The sequence below is a fragment of the Phodopus roborovskii genome, unplaced genomic scaffold, assembly GCF_943737965.1.
Source record: "Phodopus roborovskii unplaced genomic scaffold, PHOROB, whole genome shotgun sequence".
In the NCBI taxonomy this organism is placed as follows: Eukaryota; Metazoa; Chordata; class Mammalia; order Rodentia; family Cricetidae; genus Phodopus; species Phodopus roborovskii.
Genome location: NW_026125281.1, coordinates 26,007,664 through 26,024,461, shown reverse-complemented (window position 1 = coordinate 26,024,461; position 16,798 = coordinate 26,007,664).

Genomic DNA, 16,798 nt, shown 5'->3' with positions numbered 1-16,798 from the left:
CTATCAGTGATTTCAACCAATTGTGGATGAAAGTCATGAAAAGTGCTGGGGAGATGGATCACTGGGAAAAGCAATTGCTGTACAAGTATGAAAACTAGAGTTAGGGGACAAAGCATCCTTGTAAATGCTAGCTTGGTGTGTGTGGTAGCCCACCTATAATCTCAGCACAAGGAACACAGAAACAGGGAATTCTCAGAGCAAACTAGCTAGCTAGACAGCCATCTTGGAGAGTTGCAGATTTATCAAGAGGCCGCAATATAAGTAAACAATGTGGGAAGACAATGCCTGTCAACTCTTGGCCTCTGCACACATGCACACACTTCACACAGTACACCCCCCAAAGCATATACAAAATATTCTATCTATGCATCTTTGTTGTCATAATGTATAAATTATGCAGTAGTATAAGAGTCTTCAAAGCAATAACATGGTAGTAGATGGGATAAGTGATTTGTAAATGACTTAGTGTATATGAAAGTGTTGTGTAGGTTGCATGTAAAACTACATCATTTCACATAAATAATTTGAGCATCTGAAGATTTGGTGCCTGTGCGTGTCTTGTGGCCAAGTACCCACAGACATCAGGGGACGTGTATACTTCTAAGTAGTATGTCTCTGAACAGTTTAATGTGATGTTAGTTTCTCAAGGCTGTCATAGTAAAGGAACACAATGCTACATCATTTAAAAAAAAACACACACACAAGGATTTATTGTTTTAAAGTCCCACAGCCTAGAAACCTAAACCAGGAATGCATCATGACCATGTTCCCTCTGAAACATGTTCAGGAAGTCTTCCTTGCTTCTGTCTATCTTCTAACGACTTCCTGTCAGTCTTTTGTATTCGCTTGCCTGCAGTATATAATTCTTACCTCTGTTTTCATCTTCACTTGCATTCTTCTTCATATTGTTCTGTCTATACATAGCTGACTTCTTCTAGTGATACAAGTTATTCTTGAGTTTGGGTCCCCACTCTTCCGGGAAGCCTTTTACATTTTGTATCTATAGATCCTAACAACTGAATTTAAAAGAGTCAAATAAAAAGACTGTTACACACAGAATTTTTCTCTTTAAAATATTTTTATTTAAATTAGAAATAATCTTACTTTACATACCAATCCCAGTTGTGTCTTCCTCCCATCCTTCCATGGCCTCCACTGACATACCTCCACCCCCCCATATCCACTTCCCAGTGAAAGTAAGGCCTTCCATGGAGGATCATCAGTCTGTCACATCATTTAGGGCAGAGCCTAGGCCCTCTCCCATGTATTCATGGGAAAATGGGCTCCCAAAGTCCATTTGTGCACTAGAAAAATTTTTGGTTTCACTACAAGAGGCCCTGTAAACTGCCCAGGCATCCTTAACTGTCACCCACATTCATGGGGCCTGGCTCAGTCCAATAGTGGGTCCCTAGTCAATCCGGGGTCCATGAGCTCCTACTTGTTCAAGTAAGCTGTTTCTGTGCGTTTCCTCATCATAACTTTTACCCCTTTGCTCATCATTCCTGCCTCTCTACAACTGGATTCCAGCAGTTTAGCTCAGTGCTTAGGTGTGGATCTCTGCTTCTGCTTCCGTCAGCTACTGAATGAATGGCATTTAAGGTCATAAATCTCATTATAGGGGAAGGACATTTAAGGGAGCCTCTCCAGTATGGCTTATGTTCTTAGGGTAATCCTTGTGAATCTCTGGACATTCCACTAGTGTTAGATTTCTCTTTAAACCTATAATGACTCCCTTTATTAAGGTATCTCTTTTCTTGCTCTCCTCTAGTCATCTCCTTACTTAATTTTCATGATCCTTCATGTTCTTCTGTCCCTCCTCTTCCTCCCTTCTCTTTTTCCTATGTCCCTCCCTCATCATCCCTCCCCCATGCTCTCAATTTGTTCAGGAGTTCTTGTCCCTTTCCCCTTCTCCAGGGACCATGTATGTCTCACTTTTAGGGTCCTCCTTGTTTCTTGGCTTCTCTGGAGGTGTGGATTGTAGGCTCATAGTCCTTTGCTCTATGTCTAATATCCATATATGAGTGAGTACATACCAAGTGTGTCTTTCTGTGACTGGGTTACCTTACTCAGGATGGTTTCTTCTAGTTCCATCCATTTGCCTGCAAATTTCAAGATTTCATTGTTTTCAGTACTACTGCTGAGTAGTACTCCATTGTGTAAATGGACCACATTTTCTTTATTTGAGGAGCATCCAGGTTGCTTCCACATTCTGGCTATTACAAATAATGCTGCAATGAACACAATTGAACAGATGTCCTTGTTGTATGAATGTGCATATTTTGGGTATATGCCCAAGAGTGGAATTGCTAGATCTTGAAGTAGAATAATTCCCATTTTTCTAAGAAACTGCCATACTGATTCGAAAGAGGCACTCCCATCAACAATGCAGGAGTGTTCCCCTTTCTCCACATCCTCTCTAGCATAAACTGTCATTGGTGTTTTTTATTTTAGCCATTCTGATAGCTTTGAGATGGTATCTCAGAGTTATTTTGATTTGCATTTCCCTGATGGCTAAAGATGTTGAGTTATTCCTTAAGTGTCTTTCATTCATTTTAGATTCCTCTATTGAGAGTTCTCTATTTAGCTCTGTACCCCACTTTTTAACAACACAGTGTGACTCTTTTACATAGTTAAGTAATATAAGTAATACAGAAGTGACGTGCTAGTGGTTGTGTATATACTACTTGCAAACAAACATAAGGGACATAAGGATATGTTGGTTTTTGTCTATAGCTGAAGTTCAGTGCATATTTCTTTGTAGACAGTTTACTTTGCAATCTGGGGTGTTTAGGTTTTGATTGCATTAATCCAAGTATCTCTTATGGTGCTGTTTGTTGGAAATATAAAAGTCACAATGAAGATATAACTGAAAAGTGGTTAAATGCTAAGTGACTGATCAAGAAGAAAAATGCATAAAAATGTCATTTTTGTAAATGAAAACAGTATCTTTTAACTTTGGAACGGAAAATAGCAGATCAGTTTTCACATCGGCATAAAAGGAAAATGGAACTGGGCATGGCCTGGGGATTTCTTCATTGACTCTCTCACTGAACCTTTGCCCACACAAAAGGCTTGAAGTCTGGGCTTTTTGAGAAAAGGAAAACAGCCAAAGCATGTGTGCTATAGACTATTCCCTGCCTGACACTCAGTGGTGACTGTGGAGTACTGCAGCTTTTGACCTGTGCGATTACTAATGCAGAACTTAGTGATGGAAAAGCAAACCTGTAGGAGTTACTGCTCTTCACATTCACAGAGTACTTACCTTATTTAAGACCTGAATGGCTTACCGAGAACTGAGCACAGAGGGGTCAAAAAAAACGGGCCATCGAAGTATGGCCCCATTAGTACAGGTTGACTGTTACAGGAAAAGGAAAGCACATTCTCCAGTCCAGGCATGAAGTATCACATTACTTCTCTCATCTGAATCTTCCATGGATAGTATAATGAAAATCACTGCAAGGAAGTAGAATTGTTGGCAGGAACTTAACAAAAACCAGCAATCCAAAAAGGTCCATTAACTAATATATTTGAGGAACCTGTTTGATAATCCAAATGAAAAAAAAATTTAAATTACCTCTTAGTTCAGAAATCCCACTTTAATATATCTATTCTCATTAAGAAATTATTTTCTCCTCTAAAATAAATCCAGGATTTGTTTAGAAAAATGAATATTACATAAAGTTTAGCAGAATTTGGGGCAGGGCAAAGACTTTCCAGAAAAGTATCTTTCCAGTTAAATTTTACTGAAATAATATGTAAGAACATTTGTATCAGACCCCCATCGCCAGGGCCCCTACTAGAGGCGAGTCTGGGATCAGTTCAGGTTGAATACACCCTCCCCTTCCCTGGGAACTCCCTGCATTGTGTCCTGTCCCCAGGGAGAATTCTCCTGGTGCCCTGATACACACCTACTCCCACCCCCTTAAAGAGCCTGCCCTTCCCCCACCTCATGCCATACCCTACCTTCTGTCCCACCTCTCTGGTTGAGCACTGGTACAAAGGCTGATCCAACAATCCCGCCACCTTCAGTGAACTTCCTGGAGCTACTGTGAGCACTCTAGACCCACCTATACATGAGGGACCACCCTGAATTCCCTACTGCCTCATCTCTGACCCCTACCACCGGTCCTCTGCAAGACTTCCCTGCCACCAGCAGAGATCCACCTATCCCCAAGGGATCATACTGAGTCCCAGCCTGCTGAATCTTTGACCCCCTTTTCAAAGGGCTTCTGCTGGAGCCTGATCTTTGACCCCTATTGTAGGGCCCCTGCCTGAGGAGAGACCTTCTAGAGAGCTTGGACCACGCAGAGCTACAGACATGGAACTTCTGACCCACCTAAGCCCACCAGGGGAGTACCATATATATAGAGAGATGCCACCTGATCCTACTGGAAGAAGCAATGGGAAGACATCAATACAAGAAAATACCTAACAATAGAAAGACAAGCATGACACCACCAGAATCTAGGGACTTTACACCAACTTGACCTGAACACCCCAAAGCAGATGAAGCAGAAAAGAACAACTTAAAAAATATGTCCATAAAAATGATAGAGTCCTTCAAAGATGATATGAGAAAATCCTTTAAAGAGATGGAAGAAACAACAAACAAAAATTTAGAAGAAATGAACAAATCTCTTAAAGTACAGAAAGCCAAGAAAAAACAAACAGGTGAAGGAAATGGTTCAAGACTTGAAAACTGAAATAGAGACAAGAAGAAAACACAAACCAAAGGAATTCTGGAAATAGATAAACTGAGCAAACAATCAGGAACTACAGCAGCAAGCATAAACAACAGAATTTAAGAGATGGAAGAGAGAATCTCAAGTGCTGAAGATAAACTAGAGGAAATAGATTCATCGACCAAAGAAAATCTTAAATCCAACAAATCCTTAACACAAAATATCCAAGAAATGTCTAACATTGTGAAAAGGCCAAACCTAAGAATAATAGGTATAGAAGAAGGCAAACAATCCCAGCTCAAAGGTGCAGCAAACATATTCCACAAAATTATTGAAGAAAACTTTCCCAATCTGAAAAAGGACATGCCCATGAAAGTACAAGAAGTATACAGAACAGAAAATAGACTGGACCAAAGGGGAAAAACACTGACACATAATAATCAAAGCATCTAACATACAGAATAAAGAAAGAATATTAAGAGCTGCAAAGGAAAAAGGACAGGTAACATATAAAGGCAGATCTATCAAAATTTTACCTGACTTCTCCATGGAAACTCTCAAGGCCAGAAGGTCCTGGATAGATGTTTTACAAGTACTAAGAGTTCACAGATGCCAGCCCAGGTTACTATACCCAGCAAAATTATCAATCACTATAGACGGAGAAAACATGGTATTTAATGACAAAGCCAGATTTTCACAAGTACAAATCCAGCCCTTTAAGTTCTGGAAGGAAAACTCCAACCCAAGGAAGTTAAATACACTCACAAAGACATAGGCAATAGATAATCCCACTTCACCAGAACCCAAGGGTAAAGCAGGGCAAACATATTCACAATACCACCAGCAACAACAAATCTAAAACAAACAAGCATTAGCAATCAATGGTCATTACTTTTCCTCAACATTAATGGTTTTAACTCACATATAAAAAGACACAGGCTAACAGAATGGGTACTAAGATAGAATCCATCCTTCTGTAATACACCATTTAAACAAACTGAAAAAGAAAAACCACATGATCTTCTTCTTAGATGCTGAAAAAGCCTTCTACAAAATTCAACACCCTTTTATGATTAAAGGTCTTGGAAAGATCAGGGATAACAGGAACATACCTAAACATAATAAAAACAATATACAGTTAAACCAACAGCCAACATCAAACTGAATGGAGAGGAGGTTAAGGCAATTCCTCTAAAATCAGGAACAAGACAAGGCTGCCCTCTCTCTCTCTCTCTCTCTCTCTCTCTATATATATATATATATATATATATATATATATATATATATATCTTCAACTTGAAGTTCTAGCTAATGCAATAAGACAACAAAAGGAGATAAAGGGGATACAAATTGGAAAGGAAGAAGTCAAAACATCACTATTGGCAAATGATACAATTAGTTACATAAGCGACCCAAAAAACTCTACCAGGGAACTCCTGCAGCTGATAAACACCTTCAGCAAACTAGCAGGATACAAGATAAACTTTAAAAAAAAATCAGTAGACCTACTATATACAGATGACAATGGGGCTGAGAAAGAAATCAGAGAACATCACCCTTTATAATAGCCAGAAAAACATAAAGTATCTTGGGCTAACTCTTACCAAACAAGTGAAAGACCTATATAGCAAAAACTTTGTGTCTTTAAAGAATGAAATTAAAGGAGATACCAGAAAATTGAAAGATCTCCCATGTTCTTGGATAGGTAGGATAAACACAGTATAAAAAGGAAATCTTACCAAAAGAAATCTACAGATTCAATTCAATCACCTTCAAAATCCCAGCACAATTCTTCACTGACCTTGACAGCAATATTCAACTTTATATGGAAAAACAAAAGACCCAGGGTAGCCAAAACAACCCTGTTCAATAAAGAAACTTCAGGAGGCATCACTATCCTGGACTTCAAGCTCTGCTATAGAGCTATACTCCTGAAAACAGCCTGGTATTGGCACAAAACTAGACAGGTAGACCAATGGAATCAAATCTAAAATCCTAATATTAACCCACACACCTACAGACACCTGATTTTTGACAAAACAGCTATGAGTATACAATGGGAGGAGGAAAGCATCTTCAAAGATGGTGCTGGCACACTGGATGATGGTGTGTATAAGACTGCAGATAGACACATCGCCATGCACAAAACTCAAGTCCAAATGGATCAAAGACCTCAACATAAATATAGCCACACTGAACCTCTTAGAAGAGAAAGTGGGAGATACTCTTGAACAAATTGGTCCAGAGGACTGCTTCCTGAACATAACTTCAGTAGCACAGACACTGAGATTGACAATTAACGAATGGGACCTCCTCAAACTGAGAATCTTCTGTAAGGTAAAGGACACAGTTGACAAGACCAAACTGCAGCCCACATACTGGGTAAAGATCTTCACCAATTCTACATCTGACAAAGGGCTGATCTCCAAAATATACAAAAAAACTCAAGAAACTAGTTATCAAAACATCAAATAACCCTATTAAAGACTGGGGTACAGAACTGAAGAGAGAATTCTCAAAAGAGTAAATGAAAAAGGCTGAAATACACTTAAGAAAGTGCTCAACATCTGTAAGTAGTAAGGTTTTTCTGCACCCTGCTTGTCTTGTCCCACTGCTGCACCAACCCCAAATAATACACATAGACTCTGTATTTGATATAATGCTGTGGCCAGTTACTTGTTTCTTATCGGCTAGCTCTGTCTTAAGTATTAACCCATTTCTGTTAATCTATGTATTTCCACGTGGATTCATCTTACTGGGGAATGGACTGGCATTGCGCCCTCCCCGGTCTCTCCATGTTGACTACTCCTTTCTACTTCCTCTTTCCTCCTAGTCCTGCCCATCTTGCTTTCCTATTGGCCAACAGTGCTTCATTCATTAACTAGTATGAGAAACATATTTACAGAATGACATCTCCCATCAAACATCCTTAGCTATCAGGGAAATGCAAATCAAAACAACTTTGAGATACCATCTTACCACTGCCAGAAACACCAATGATGACTCATGCTGGAGAGGATGTGGAGAAAGTGGAACACTCCTCCACTGCTGGTGGGAGTGCAAACTCGTACAGCCATTTTGGAGATCAGTATGGTGGTTCCTCAGGAAAATGGGAATTAGTTTACCACAGGACCCGGCAATCCAACTCTTAGGCATATACCCAAATGATCCACATCCATGCAACAAAGACATCTGTTCAACTGTGTTCATAGCAGCGTTATTTGTAATAGCAAGAACCTGGAAGCAACCTAGACGCTGCTCAACAGAAAAATGGATAAAGAAGATGTGACACATTTACACAATGGAGTACTACTCAGTAGAAAAACAAAACAAAGCAAACAAACAAAAAAAACAATGGAATCTTGAAATTCGCAGGCAAATGGATGGAACTTTAAGAACCTGTCCTGAATGAGGTAACCCATTCACAAAGAGAGGAACATGGTATGTACTCACTCATATATGGATTTTAGACATATAGCAAAGGATCATCAGCCTATAATTCCCATTGCTAGAGAAACTAGGAAACAAGGAGGTCTCTAATAGATTCATACAAAGCCCCTCACAGAAGGTGAAAGTAACAAGATCTCCTGAGCATATTGGGAGTGGGGCTGTGGTAAGTGGAGAGGGAGATAGGAGAAAGAGAAGGGGATGAGAGGAAAATGTGTGAGACTAGAAAGATTGAGTCAGAGGGGGAACAGACAAGAAAGAGAGAGAGAGAGAGATAGAGAGAGAGATAGAGAGAGATAGAGAGAGGTACCATAAAAGAGGAGGGAGTCATTATAGGTTTGAAGGTAAAACTGACTCTAGAGAAATTTCCAGGGACCTACTAGACTGGCCTCAACTAACATTTTGAGCAATAGTGCAAAGAATATATATAAATTCCCTTCCTTGGTAATGAGATTGATGACTAACTTTTCCACCATCACAGAGCTCTCATCTAGTATCTGATGGAAACAGAAGCAGACACCCACAGCTAAACATGGAGCTGAGCTGGAATCCAGATACAGAGAGATAGGACAAGACCAGGCTACAGAAATCCAAAGAGATAGCTGACCTGTACAAGGAGGAGCTAATGGGCCACTGGACTGGTACCTGGGAAACCAGCATTGGACCAACTCAGACCCTGAACATGGGTCTCAGTTAGAATGCCTGGGAAGTCTAAGTGACCTCTGACAGTGGAACCATGATGTATCCTTGGTGCACAAAAGGACTTGGGAGTACATTCCCCATTGAGGGATACTCCCTTAACCTGGAGGCAGGAAGGAGGACCTAGACCCTACTCAAAATGACTTGATAGATTTTGATGACCCTTCCTGGAAGGCATCACCCCACCTGTGAAGTGTGTGTGGGGGGGGTGATGGGATAGGAGTGTGTTCTGGGGCATGGGAGGGTAGGAGAGGGGGAGGGAGAGTTGGAGGGAGGTAACTGGGATTGATATGTAAAATTTTAAAAACTGTGAGTCACCGACAAAGCTCAGTGGCTAAATGGAGAGGAGAAACTGAGTATTGAGACTGGAAGCACAAACTTCATCAGAGTCTTTAGTTCAAATGTATGAGAAAGATACATGAATCTTGATCTGGGAATGAAGAAGCAGAGAGGAGATAGAAACTACAGGGCGTTTGATGAAAACATGTGGGAATTGATCCTGCTCAACTTATTTAGATTTTTCTTCCTGTATAATCTTTAATACAGACTCCCAACTGGGCATAAGCATGTCCCCATGTTCTATATCTATGTGCCAGGATATTTCATGAAATGTGTCAGGAAACACTCCTAATTCTTCTGAAACTTACTGGTGCAATCTGAAATACAGGAAGTATGATAAGTTTTCTGAGGATTTTAAGGTTATGGTGAGGAATACTGGACAAGCATTTCAAGTCACAGAAGGTCACAAATTAGACTTGAACTTCCACCATTTTACATAATGCAGACAAGCAGCAGAGACATTCCAGGAGATTGGCTGTGTTCTTGAGGACCAACATGAATATGCTGAATGAGAAAATAAACATCCTTAGTTGTTCTTTACTCTATGTGTAGGTGGGACTTGGAAGTACATGGTACTTTTCTTAGTCTTAAAAGGGGAGATTCAGTCAACTATGTGATGCTGGTCCATCAGTGATGGAACCAGTGTTCCTCCCCAAAAGACAAGAGTTACCGATGATTGGCAAGGTGACATATTTGGAAGGAACCCAGGGCTCCATGCCAACATCTGGCTAGTGGGTGGAGAATATGACCAGCTTTCAAGATTATGTCAGAGAAATGTGATAGATGCTGCTGTGGTGGGGGACAGCTAAGACCTATCTACCTCTCCCTGAGAATGTTGATGCTGAGGTTGTTCACAGCTATCCTTGACTGCTGATCAAGAAAAGAAGTACACAGTCTCAGCTAGAAGGGCATATGTTGATGACTGGGGATAGAGAGAAAATGTTGGCTCACTGAAAGGCTTCATAATTGGTAGCAGTGGCTACATTCATTGCTGAGCAGAAGTGAAGCCAAAGTCTCCACTAAAGGTGGGGACCTGCTACAAGGTTCTACACTGAAGATGGGCAGAAATAAATTAAATCTGAACAAGAAAGAACAAGGGGCATCTGAGTAGCAGGACAGAAAGAAAGATAATAAGGGAATGCTGAGCAGCATGTTTCAGGATATGCAGGAGATTGGCGTCAAAACCCACAGATGCTCAGATCCCCTGTGTTAAATGTCATGTTGTTTGTATCTAACCTATACATACCCTCACATATACTTTAAACCATCTTTAGATTGCTTGTAATGTAGAAACAATGTACACACTACATAAATAGTTATAATGTACCTTATATAAAACAATCACAAGAAAATGTCCCTACATGATTAGGGAAGGCACAATATTTTTCTGAGTATTTTTTGATACACCCTTGGTTGAATCTTTGGATGGAGACTTTGCTGCCTAGTTTTTGTCAACTTGACACATGCTAGAGTCATCTGAGAGGTCTCAATTAAGAAATTGCTTCTGGAAGATCAGCCTGTAGGCAGAGCCTGTGCTGCACAATGGGCCCAGCCCATTGTGGGTGGTGCCACTCCTTGGCGGGTAGGTGGTTATGAAATGTATGGAAAAGCAAGATGCAAGCCAGAAGGAGCAAGCAAGTGAGCAGCACTCCTTACACCCAGGTTTCTGTCTTGAGTTTTGGACGTGACTTCCCTGTATGATGGACTATAATGTAGAAGCAAAAATGAAATAAACCCTTTCCTCCCCTAGACACTTTTGGTCATAGTGTTTTATTGCAGCCAGAGAAACCCTAACTAAGACAGGACCATAGACACAGAAGTCAACAACATAGCTGCAATGTAGGAGGAGAAAGGGCCGCCATGCTTCCTAGAGAGAAGATAGGGTTTGTCAAAAACAGTTGGGGTTGTGTTTCAAGTTTAGTACTTTGGAGAGCAAGTAGCAAAACTAAATATTTATTCAATGTCAAGGTAAACTTAAAATTATTTAAAAATAGAAACAAATAGTTTGATGTTGATAGAAGGCAAAGTAGCTCATGTGTGTGTGTATACTTAGATACTTATGTGTTTGTGTGAGGCTGTACATATGTGTATCTGTGTGTGCGTGTATGGGAATACATATATGTATATGTATGTGTGCATGTACGTTTATATGTATGCATGAGTGTCTATGTATATATGTAATTGTATAAATATGTTATGAGTATATAAGTGTGTATGTATATATGCATGTTTGTGTGTATATGAGTGTGGATATACATTTATGTATATGTGTGTATGTGTATATGAGTATGCACATGTGTATGTGTATATGTGCACTGAATATAACTATGTATATGTGTATGGTTATACATATGTTTATGTGTGTATACATGTGTATGAGTGAGACTTAGAGGTCACTTCCTCTTCCTGTGCTGGATTTTCTCTGGCTTAAGTTTGTATATGTATATATGTATTTATACATCTTCAATTCTGGATACCTTTCAGAGATAACTACAAACATTTAGTTCTAAATTTCACAACAATACATTCAGAACTAGCCTCGGTTACCTGGTTCTTAGTTTTGTTTGGTTATTCTTGTTTTATTTTATTTTGGTAGAGTTTAACTTTTTTATTTTGGATTGTTTGTTTTAGTTTTTCCTTTAATTCATTTATGTTTATATTTATTTGTCCTTTGAGAATTCATATATGTATGCAATGTATTTTTATTTTCAATTTAATATAGTATGTTTTGATCATATTCTTTCATTTTCCCCAACTTTTCTTAGGTCCTCTCTTCCCACTCACCCAATGTCATGCTCTTTCTCTCTCTTAAAAACAAAACAAACAACAACAAAGCCACACACAAAATTATGGAGTCCTTTTTGTGTTGGCCAATTACTACTGAACATGGGCCCTGATCTGGAATGCAGCTGGCTGAAATACCTTATATTATTCCATTGTAGCAAACTAACTTTCCTTCTTACAGCAGCTAGTAATTGCAAATAGCTTCTTGGTTAGGGGTGGGATTTTGTGTCCCCTTCTCTGTTTGGGGGTTTTGTCTGGGTTGAGTTTCTTCAGGTCTTGTGCATGTTGTGATGTCGAAGTCTCTGAGTTTATATGTGCATCAGTCCTGTTATGTCTAGAAAAATATGAATTCCTTGGAATTGTTCACCTTAAGGTAAGGAATTGCATACAGAATTTATATTTAGGGACGAGTGTTCCAAAGTCTTTCACTCTCTGTATATTGTCCAGTTCTGGGTCTCTGCTTTAATTACCATTAAGGTCTATCACCTGAAATGGTTATGCCTTTACGATTGAATTTACAGTGAGCTTCTGAACAATCCTGAGAGACTGAGGCGAAATAGGAGGTTTAGGATTTATAAACAACTTACTACATAAGTGAATAATCTATTAGATCTAGAGTAAATACTAGAAAACCTACCCATCCATTTCAACAAGCATTTACTGAGTCCTAGCTATGAGCTAGACTCTACTAGAGGCTAAAGCTAAAGATGTGAAGACTGAGTAGCTGTCTTCACAGAACTTACAGTGTCTGAGAAGACATAGGGCTCTTGTGTCAGGGTTTTTTGCCCAATCTGGCTGTTTTGTCCAATGTATCAATAAAGATTCCTGTCTCTTCCTACCCAATGTATGATGTAGTCTCACATTTAGAAGCCTCACTCTCTGCACACATATCCTCCCAGCTGACAATAACAGCAGTCAAAATTTAATTTACTCTATTGTGTGATAAGTATTTTGCTTTACATATGCAAATGTATCAATTTTCCTCAGAAACCTTAAGATAAGAGAACTATTATATCTAATTTATGAATGAAGAAAATTATTGCTGGATGTTTTTGTTCCTAATTATAGGTTCTGTCAGAATCCAATAGAGTATTATTCCTAGGAATGATCCTACTCTACTTTGCAGAAATATCTGTGACTTTGCCCTAACTAAAAAATCACACATCAGTGGTCAATAGCCATTTTCTGGAGTTCAGTTGTCACTATTAAATATCCCTGTACTTTCAGTAAATTTTTGAGAAGATTCCATATGTAGCTAAATTATCTATGAAAGGTCTCAAGCTTTCCAGGATTATAGAATCACCTACCTTAAGGAAAAATCAGACTTTGTTTTGCAAACCAAACAAATGTCCAAGAATTTCTCAGAACTAATGTTATAGTTCTGAGTCTTTGTTGTCAGTCATCACAACTTTTCTCAGTTACTGTCCTCCTGCTGCTCCTATTACTAATTTGAGGCAGAGAGGCCAAGACTTGGCCTGTGTGGGCTTTTGGGACCTCAAGACCCACCACCAGTAATTCACCTTATCCAGCAAAGCCATGCTTCTTAGTCCTCAAATCATTCCGCCAACTTGGTAACAGGTGTTCAAATACACAAGCCTGTGGAGACAGTGCCACTCAAACTACCACAACTGTGTTCTGAATTAATCCTGAAGACATACTCCCATCTCATTTCTTACAGCTCTTCTGTTCAGATGCTCATTTAAACAAGCATTTGATAGAAGTGTATTCTGACTTGAGGAAAGTGGAAACACAACAAAGGCAAGCCTGAAGTTTAATTTCAGTCATCAGTTGTTTCATTGCCTTTGTCTGTCTGTGCCCTATCAGGTCAGGAGGTCGGGTAGCTATATAGTTGCAGAATTTTTCCTTAATTGGTAAGGACTCTTTACATATTTACTTTTCATATCCCAGATGCAGCATCTCCACTCTTCTCTCCTCTCAGTCCCTCCCCGCAATCTCTTTGGTGCCCACACTTCCATTCTACTCCTCCTCAATTTCTCTTTAGCAAAGGGCAGGTCTCCCATGAGTATCAACAAAACATGGAATATCAAGTTACAGGAAGACTAAGCCCCTCCCCAAGAATTAAGCCTGGGCAAGGTGACACAATATAAGGAATAGGGTTCTAAAAGCCAATAAAAGAGTCAAAGACAGCCCATGTTCGCACTGTTAGGAGTCCCACAAGAGGATCAAGCTATACAACTGTGACCTATATGCAGTGTCCATTCCACGCAAGCTTCCTGGTTGTTAGTTCAGTCTCTGTGAGCCCCTATGAGGTCAGGTTAGTTGATTCTGTGAGTTTTCTTGTGGTGTCTTTGATCTCTCTAGCTCCTACAATCCTTTCTCCCCTTCTTCAGGAGTCCCCAAATTCTAGCTAATCTTTGATTCCAGGTCTGTGTCTGTTTCCATCAGCTGCTAGATGAAGCCTCAAATGACAGTTGGGCTAGGCACCATCATGGTCACAGGAGATGGCCAGTTCAGGCTATGCATCTGCTATTGCTAGGAGTCTAGCCAGAATAACACTTATAGATTCCTGGGAGATTTCCTTGTGCCAGGTTTTTTACCTGACTGCAAAATGCTTACTGCCCTTTACACTAATCTCTTTCAGTACTCTTCCGCCTCCCTGCTTCCCCAACCTGATGGTTCATGTTCCCATCCCCACCCACCCTCAGTCCACACATGAAAACTATTCTATTTCCTCTTTCCCTCAAAGCTCTGAGTGTCCCCCATTAACCTTCCTTGTTACCTAGTCTCTCTGGGTCTGTGAATAGTTGCACAGTTATCTTTTGTCATCTAATATCCACTTTTTTAGTGATTACATACCATGTTTGTCTTTCTGGGGCTAGTTACCACACCCAGGAAGATATTTTTTCTAGTTCTGTCTATTTGCCTTCAAATATTTTATTGTATAAATGCACCACATTCTTAGTCCATCCCTCACTTGAGGGACATCTCTACTGTTCTGGCTATTACAAATAAAGCTGCTATGAACATAGTTGAGCAAGTGTCTTTGTGGAATGATTGAGCATCCTTTGGGTACATGCCCAAGAGTGGTATAGCTGAGTCTTGTGATAGATCAGTTCTAGTTTTCAACTAAATTATCACACTGACTTCCAAAGTGGCTGTAGACGTTTGCACTCCCACCAGCAATGGAAGAATATTGCTTCACATCCTTTCCAGCATGATGAGCTGTTGCTTGTGTTTTTTATCTTAGCCATTCTAATAGATGTAGTATGGAATCTCAGAGTCATTTTGATTTGCATTTCCCTGATGGCTAAGGGTATTGAACTTCTTAAGTGTTTCTTGGCCATTTGAAATTCTTCTGTTGAGAATCTCTGTTTGATGTGTACCCCATTTTAATTGGGTTATTTGATTTGTTGAGTTCTTTATATATTTTAGATGAAGCCTCTCTAATGACAGTTGGGCTAGGCACCATCGTGGTCACAGGAGATGTCCAGTTCAGGCTATGCATGATGTGGAGTTGATGAAGACCCTTTCTCATTCTGTAGGCATCCATTTGGTTCTATTGAAATGTCCTTTGCCTTATACAAAATTTTCAACTTTGTAAAGTCCCATTAATTAAATGTCAATCTTGGTGTCTGTGCTATTGGTGTTCTGTTCAGGAAGTTGTCTCCTGTGCCAATGTGTTTGAGATTATTCCTCCATTTCACTTCTATCAGGTTTAGTGTATCTGGATTTATGTTGATATTTTTGATCCACTTGTACTAGAGTTTTGTGCAGGGTGACAGATGTGAACATATTTTCATGTTTCTTCATGCTGGCATCCAGTTAGACTAGCACTATTTGTTGAAGATGCTTTCATTTTTCCATTGTATAATTTTGACTTCTTTGTCAAAAATCAGTTGTCCATAGATGTGTGAATCTAAGTCTGGGTCTTTGCTTCAATTTGATAGATCCACCTGTCTGTATTTAATGCCAATATCATGTGACTTTTATTATTATAGTTCTGTAGCAGAGCTTGAAATCAGGGATGTTGATACACCCAGAGGTTCTTTTATTCTACAGGATTGTTTTAGCTATCCTGGTTTGTTTTTGTTTTTTGTTTTTTGCTTTTGTTTGCTTGTTTCTTTGTTTTTTTCATATGAAGTTGAATATTGCCCTGGCAAGGTCTGTAAAGACTCTTGTTGGGATTTTAATGGGGATTACATGGAATCAGTAGATTGATTTGGTAAAATGGCCATTTTTATTATGTTACTCCTACCAATCCATGAGCACAGGAAATCTTTTCATCTTCTAATATATTCTTCAATTTCTTTCAATGACTTGAAGTTCTTTGTCATACAGATTTTTCATTTGCTTGATTAGAATTATACCAAGATATTTTACATTATTTGATATTGTTATAAAGGATGCTTATTATCTGCTGTCTTTATGAGTCCACTTTTAGTTTGTGTATAGGAGGGATACTGGATTTTTTCTTTAGTTAATCTTGTATCAAGACACTTAAATAAATGTGTTTATCAGCTGTAGGAGTTCCTAGTAGAATTTTGGGGGTGGCTTATATAAACTATCATATCACCTGTGAATAAGGATACTTTGACTTATTCCTTTCCAAATTGTGTCCCCTTGATTTCATTTAGTGGTCTTGTCTTATTGCTCTAGATAGAACTTCAGGTGTTATAATGAATAGGTATGGAGAGAATGGACATCCTTGTCTTGTTCCTGGATTTAGTGGAATTACTTTGAGTTTTTTCCATTTATTTCAATGTTGAAAATCACCTTGCTGTATATTGCTTTTATTAAATTTATGTATATCCATTGTATCCTTGATGTCTCCAAGACTTTCATCATAAAAAGGTGATGGATTTTGTCAAAGGCATTTTCAGCATCTA